A 5967-nucleotide genomic window follows, 5' to 3' on the forward strand; every position below is an offset into this window, starting at 1 on the left:
AGACAGGGAAACATTACAACTAGCTTATATAACATTTTTCACAGTAATGCGAAATATAATTCTAATAAGTAATATAAAAAGTCTAACAAAAAGTGTCACCACGAAAAAATATTCGGGCGTAAATCACATTGTGTCCTTTGACATTTTAGGAAAAACAAACTTTTCCGAATTGGGTCAGGGTCTGAAGCCGGCGCCACGTCATGTCACGGCGTCAGACCGATCTCTCAGTTAAGCAATCAAAGCCAAATCGGGGCCGAGGCGAGGAAAGTGTTTCCCCTCAATCATTCACACTCTTTATTACGCTATAAACGGCTCGCGATTTGGGGAAATGGGGTTAATCTTTTGTTTATATACAACAAGTTATCGCTTTACTGTGATTTAACTTGATATTTCTCTTTTTATTGATAACTAGCGACTCATTCTGCGAATAATTAGTGTAAACTTCATCATCCATCTACATAATATTTCGCATGTCATTGCACAATTTTTTGTAACTGTAACTCTAAAAATTAAGGACTTTCCATACAACCTTTCAACCCCTATCGCACCTCCTTCTATTTTTTTTTATGGACAAAAAGTAGTCTATGTTCTGCTCCTAGGTCCCATTTATCATAATACCAAAATTAATTTTGATCGGTTCAGCCGTTTAGCCGTGAAAAGGAAACAGAGACAGATAGACTTACTCTGGCATTTATAATATTAAGTATGGATGAATAAAATAAGAAACTTAAGGCGAGCTTACCCTTAAATAGCTATACGTATATGTCGGAGCATCGACTATATTCCACTTCTGATGTCGGTGGTGCATACTATATATTACTTCTGATAACGGAGAATCCGTAGTCTAAGAGCAGGTTCTAAGCTTTACGTGTCAAGGATGGCAGATACACAAAGTAACACTATAAATCGTTAGCGGAACGACCGCTTAACTTACAACTACAGGTCTACCCTCTAATTACACTTGATCAAGTATAGCGCTGATACTATCAGATGTAAACCAGGATTGACTATCGTATGGCAAGGAGTCAGCCACAAACGGATGTCAGACTTGTAACTGATCCAGTTGGGTTAAAGACGTCTTTTACAGTATACTAATATATACAATTATACATATTATGTCCAAGTGGAATGATGGCCAGAATACTGGCTGCATTTCAGCGTTGGTTATCCAAGCTGATCCTTTGCGACTTTGATTTTAATTTTAACTTGGTAATAAGTCTTCTTTTTCTGTTTTTAAATTTCATGTAGATTATATAATTAAACTGCAGTCACCGCGACTTTGGACTAGCGTAGATACTCTGCAACAGTTCAAAAGCAAGATGGAGAATGGTATAAATCATGGGAACCCAAATCCAAATTGATTGTATTATGCAGACTAACTTTTGCTGGATTACGTTTATATACATTTTCCTATTCTTTCTTTTACAAGTTAGTCGATCCCTCGGGAATAGTATTTTTTCAGATACACAAACTAAGATATCCTATATTTCCTGCCAACTAAAATTTTAGCAAGTCTCGCTCATAAATAACTAAGCAACTAACTATAGAAATTATAGTATCTAAGATATATAAAAGATCATAAAGAAACATTGCATTTACTTAAAAGCACGAGTTAAGTAATACTTGTGCCTGACCACTGTCATCTGCTCCTACGTGCCTATCTTCAAAAAACTGTTATCTCTAAATCACCTCACGAGACATTCGAATACGTGACACAGAACACTTAAGTGTCCAACGCTCATTATGCAAAACATTGAATAGAACTGACTGGATATTCTAATCTTCTGTGCAAGATGACACATGAGTTTTCAGACGCATCTAGTATTGCCAATCAGCTGTCTGTCTCAAGCAAATCCTCGAGTACTTGTGGCAGCATTGCCAGGAAAGACGGCGATACAAAAAATGCTGATCTGGTACCTTTTTCAAGGTTCTGCCAAACATGACAGTGTTTGATGCTTTTGCTGCTTGAGTTTAGGCCTTGCCTTGCTCCGGTGGTTGAGGCATCGAATGCTAAAATAGAGCTTAGGCATTGTGGTGTGTGGCATAATTTTAGAATTAACGTTTTTTCTTTCTTTCTTTCTGATGGTTATTGGAAGAGTGGAAGGAAGAAGACCGCATTGCTGCAGCTTTGGTCTTACCAAATTCGAACCACACTCGACTCCATGGTCTACGTTACTCTCTGTCCAAACCAAGGATAAGATTGCACAACATTGTAACATAATAAAATGGGGCCTTATTTGTTGGGCATGAGTTTTAACAGGTCCTAGTAGATATTTTTTTTTTTTTTAAAGAATATTTGCCATATATTTTTAAAATATGACCAATATTCCCATTTCCTTTGCTTTGCTAGGAGTGGCTACGACAATAGACCAACGGGCTGAGGATCGAACCGCCACCCTTCGATGATGAGTCCGACCGCTCTTACCGTTGAGCTGTTGAGACTACAAAATGGGCTATGCTTTGATATATCAATCATAGTGGGTTTTGTATAAATATATAGATATACCTAATATATAGAAAGAAAAAAGAAATGTAATTTTGACGTGGTATGGTGGTAATCAGTGGTATGCGCGTTGGATTTACAAAACGGAGGTCCTAGGCTGAGCCGATTGAGATTTTCTTAACTGGGCCAGGTCTGGCTGGTGAGAGGCTTCGGCCGTGGCAAGTTACCACCCTATCGGTAAAGACGTATCGCCAAGCGATTTAGTGTACCAGTACGATGTCGTAACAAGTTAGCACGCTCCCATCTGACTGCATCATCACTTACCATCAGGTGAGATTGTAGTCAAGGGCTAACTTGTAAAGAATATTAAATAAAATATAAGTATATATAGAAAGCTGGAGTGTGGCCTACTGATTAACATAGATACCGGGACTAAACCTTTTCCTTTTCACTTGCTGGGAGTTGTCAAGTAAGTGGCTGACAACACTCATAATTTTCCTCTAGTGCGATTGGAATCTCATTAATGAAACAGTAGTTAATTGTTACTAGGTACAAAGTTCCGTTTTTCCTCGTCAAACCATTACTGGTATTTCCTCAACATTTTCCGTCATTTGTCCGTGGATATCTAAGTAATTAAGTATTCTAATCTAAATTAAATTATGCTTTCGGCTATGGAGGAAAGGAAGGTTTGTGTGAGAATTCGTCCAGGGAAATACCCTAAATACCTACCACGATAATTGTTCTTATCAAGCAGATTGGCTGTGTCGGTTCGAAGGGCATGGTTACCGACAAAATTTAAAGACCATGAGGATTTGTAAATAAGGCGTGTGTCCTTGAAGATACCCTGTTTTTTATAAGCAATATTTACTGTTAATTTAGACTATGTATTGCGGCGCTTGCCTTTGAAACTTTAGGTCATCAGATACCAAAAAAATTGTCAATGCTATGTGTGACAAATTGATCTATCAGGTGGCAGGATGGTGACCCAAGAGTTGGCGCTTATTTGGCCCAAAGGTTAAGCCTTGAAATCCAGAGGGGTAATAGCGCCAGCGTGTTTGGGACCTTGCCTCTGGGTGAACATTTAGGTGGTGTGTATTTCTTATAATTATTTTATTTATTATACATTTAAATTGAATATACAGTTGCCAATAAAAAAACAGTTAATTTAGTAAGAAACAAAGTCAGGCGTTTATTTTCAGAAGTTTTCCAGGTAGAAGTTCCCAGAAGAAGTTCAATCTGACAGTTGAACCAAGGGAGGGTTAGTAACATATCTCCTCTAAGCAGTCATGGATTTTTGAAAGAGATCTGCCTCCCGTTACAACAACAGATACGACATTTTGCAGTGTCCATGGATTGGATCGTTGCTATTGGCAATAACTATATACAAAATTCTTTACAATACTATGTGTGACCGCAGAAAATAATCTTGTGGGTACGAGCATGACCATGGGAACATAAACAATTCGTAAACAGACCCATTTACGGTTTTAACACAATGATAAAAGTTCAATAACAAACAACATTGAACAATACAATCAATACGTTTAATGAACTAAGTACAGTTATTGAATTATGTACACAAACACATGGACGTGCGTGTTATCTATTTATAGATATCAACTGTATGCAAGTTGTGTGGCCTAGGGGTGATAGTGAAATGGAAAATAAGTATAACTCCACTGTCTTATGCATTAACTGACTCATCTATGTAAAACATTCTATGAAAGAGGTTTTTTATGAAAAAAAAAAACAAAGGCTTGCATTTGACTACAATGATTTTACTGATAGAAACTTAAGAAAGCAGTAATGTGGTTAAGTTGGAGAGGATGTCTATTCACCTTAAACCATTTTAAAAGGACCTGCTGGCCTATTCACAATTATTTTGGTCTTTATTAACAACCTATTAAAAAAAATCAAAGTACATGACAAAATGTCATGGACGTACTACGAGTATGTATATAATATCCACCAGTAGGTAAGCACCGATGACATTTATTACACAAAATCTCAATTTCGTATAATATGTTATCTAGCTTATATCAAAGATGGTGAATTAGCCTGCAGTATCGCACCCAGAGGCGTGATAGCCCATTGGATATGACCTTTGTCTTTTGGGTGTGGATTCGAATACGGTCCGGGGCATGCACTTCCAACTTCTCAGTTTTGTGCATTTTGTGAAATTAAATATCACGTGTCTCAAACGGTGAGGGAAAAACATCGTGAAACCTGCATATCTGAGAATTTTCTTAATTCTCTGCGTGTATGACGTCTGCTAATCTGCATTGGGCCAGCGTGATGGACTATTTGGCCTAGCCTAACCTAACTTACCCCTCTCATTTTGAAAGAAGACTCGATCTCAGCAGTGTTTCGAATATGGGTTGATAATGATGATGCTTGAGCTTGAATCTAAAAGACACGATCACACCTGATGGAAAGCAGTCTAGAGAAAGTGAGTCCAGGTTGAAGTTGAAGCGCAATTCCCTAAAAGGTGCATAATATTCACTCTTGTGTTGAAGGTTTTCAAATTGTAGGCGGCAGAAAACACAGATACCGGAAAGGCATTCTACAACTTTACTGTGTGAAATAGAAACATGGTTTCAAAACGTTTAATATTGAATTGGATGTCAATAATGATAAGGAGATAAAGATTAACTTACTGGCCCCAAAATAGATTGATAATTTAATAATTATGTACCGTGATAACTCTTCAGTGTAATGAACGGAGGAAAGGAGCGTTTTATATTGAATATGATTACAAACAAACGAAAGATGATCATAAAAATGAAATGAAAATGAAAAACCCTAACCCGGGACTGACAGCAAATGACATGATGGTAATCAATGATGATGATCGTCATGATTTGCGGGTGCAACAACTGGCCAGCTAGTGAAGAATGACAATTCACGCTTGACCAAATAACAGTTCAATTCAAAATCAAGTTAAACGCTAATTGTTCTAAAGATACATAGGAGTAGGACTGTTTCTCTAACTGTCCAATGGAGTCTAATGTAATCTCATACTGCTCTAGTCAATCTTTGACCTAATATTTTAGTGTAATAAATGAAGAACAGGAGCTTTATGAAATGAAAAACCCTAACCCAGGACTGACAGCAAATGACACGATGGTAACCAATGATCATGATTTGCGTGTGCAAGAACGAGCTAGCTAGAGAAGAATAAGCTTTACATAATGATAATTCACACTTGACCAAATAATAGTTCATTACAAAATTAATTTCTCTAAAGATAAATAAGACAGTTTTCTTATATGTTTAATGGAGTGTAATGCCATTTCCAATTCCATAAATTAATTCCAGTAATTCGTAGAGCCTGCAATGTAACTAGAGTAGTGTCCAATTGAAAGTCTTTTAAATCGGAAAGAGTTCATCAAGTAAGTGCAGTTCTTGCAAATGATTATCTGCACATGTTATAGAAAAAATAACAAAACCCAGTCTCTATGTATTAATTATCCATCATGCTGGTTCAATGCGGATTGGCAGTCTGTACACACGCAGAGAATTAA

The sequence above is a fragment of the Bicyclus anynana genome, chromosome 23 (genome assembly GCF_947172395.1).
Source record: "Bicyclus anynana chromosome 23, ilBicAnyn1.1, whole genome shotgun sequence".
Lineage (NCBI taxonomy): Eukaryota > Metazoa > Arthropoda > Insecta > Lepidoptera > Nymphalidae > Bicyclus > Bicyclus anynana.